This window comes from Pteropus vampyrus, unplaced genomic scaffold (assembly GCF_000151845.1).
Source record: "Pteropus vampyrus isolate Shadow unplaced genomic scaffold, Pvam_2.0 Scaffold257, whole genome shotgun sequence".
NCBI lineage: Eukaryota > Metazoa > Chordata > Mammalia > Chiroptera > Pteropodidae > Pteropus > Pteropus vampyrus.
Genome location: NW_011889038.1, coordinates 242,470 through 244,306, shown reverse-complemented (window position 1 = coordinate 244,306; position 1,837 = coordinate 242,470).

Genomic DNA, 1,837 nt, shown 5'->3' with positions numbered 1-1,837 from the left:
ATGCTCAGAGCAGCGCTTCACAGGGGCTGCGTGCTCATTTATGGAGCCAGTGGGCGACTTTGTAAAGAGATGGTGTGAGGGTTAGCAGTGGTGTACTTACAGGCCCGGCAGAGTCCCTAGCCTGTGGTAGGCATGCCGTAAATGGTAGATTTTAAAATCAGATGTTTGAAATGAGAGGACTCAGATGAACGAAGCCAGCAGCCCCCTGCCCTTGGAAATCTCACCAAAGAGCAAGGCGTAGATAGATAACTACCTTTCAGGAGGTTCCAGACGAAGTCTGTGAAAAGCTCTCCATGGGAGCCCCTGCCTCAGGTCCAGCTTGGAGGTTTGAGGGTGGCTTCCTGGAAGAGATCGGGGGAGGGCCCCTCAGGACACCTGGAGCTTCAGGCAGGAGGAGCCGGTGGCCTGAGAACACTGGCAGGTGCTGGTCAGTTCCCGCAGTAGAACCACAAGAGAGGAGAGACAGCAGAGGTGGCCGGCGGGGGCCGGAGTGGGGAGGCAGAGGTGCTGGGGTGAAGGGCCTGGGTTCCATGAACAGGAGTCAGGAAGGGGTGGTGCTGAGGGCCACCCCTTAGAAGGCAGGAGAGTGAGGGAGGCCTGAGCTCCCTCCCTGCTTGGCCCAGCCATATGAGTGAGCTTCCTAGGTGCCTGTCGCCTGCGTGGGGAAGCAGGGCAGCCGGAGCCCGTGGCGACATGGGAGAGGTTGCTGGGAGGCTGCTGGACCCATAGCCCTGGGTGACCAATGAACATAACGGCGGGAGGACAGGGCCACATGTTGACTCTCCTCCTCCTGCCTTCCCCAGAGCTTCTTAAAGCTGACAGACCGGTGGCGGGGACCCTTCTGGAAGCCTCCAGAAGGTTACTCAGTGGGCCACTCTGCTCAGTTTAAGGAAAAACACGTGTGTGTGTGTATGTATGTGTGTATACGTATACATTATATTTATATTTATTGGTTGCATTTTTATCATTGGTTTTATTTTGACTACATATAAAATACATAATAGTAAATATGTTGATATATACCGACAGATGTAATTCATGTAAAGTCTGTGTAATATATATAATCGCTTAATGTGTCTGGGCTGATGTTACTAAAATGAGAGGATCTGTTTTTGAAGTAAGAAAAATAATTACCATTTTGCCAAAATGAAATCTTACTGAGGAGAGCGGCGAGCACCATTCTTTCTATTATTTCCGTCATGTTTAGGGGATACAGAATGCTACTTTAGCAAAAAGTTTTTATTATAAGAGAAATACAGGCTTATGGGGAAAAAAATTCACAGTAGAGACTGGAAAGTCGTAAAATGTAAGCCCCTCCCCTGCGCGAGCTCGCGGACAGCAGGGGTGCTGGCTTTGAGGTGTGTTCGTGGGGTGTTCTCTGCACACCTGGACATCTCTAGCATGGGGAAACGCCTGGTGGATGCACTACACCTGGGATTCTGAAACTGGCTTTCTACCCTTGACAGCGGGTTGTGGACATCTCTTGGGAACAACTCAGTTTAATTCTACAAGCATTAACGAGCTCACGCCGGGTTTGGGGGATCTACAGGGTATGGCGGGTGGCGTGCTGTCAGTGGGGGTGATTATGAGGCTTTCCATTTACAGAGAGCTTTCACTTGGTCTCTCCCTGCAGACATTGTCACGTAGAGTTGGGGAGGGAGGTTGCCACCGTTCCCTCTCCCGTGGGGTCCCGCGAGGCCTCTGCATGAGACGTTTCTCCACCAAGCCCACCCTGGCAGCACATGGGATGATGTGCTGTGATGCGGGGTGTGTGGGGGTCACTCCGAGGTGGTGACATTTGCACCTGCGGAGGCGCATGGGGACAAACTGCACACAC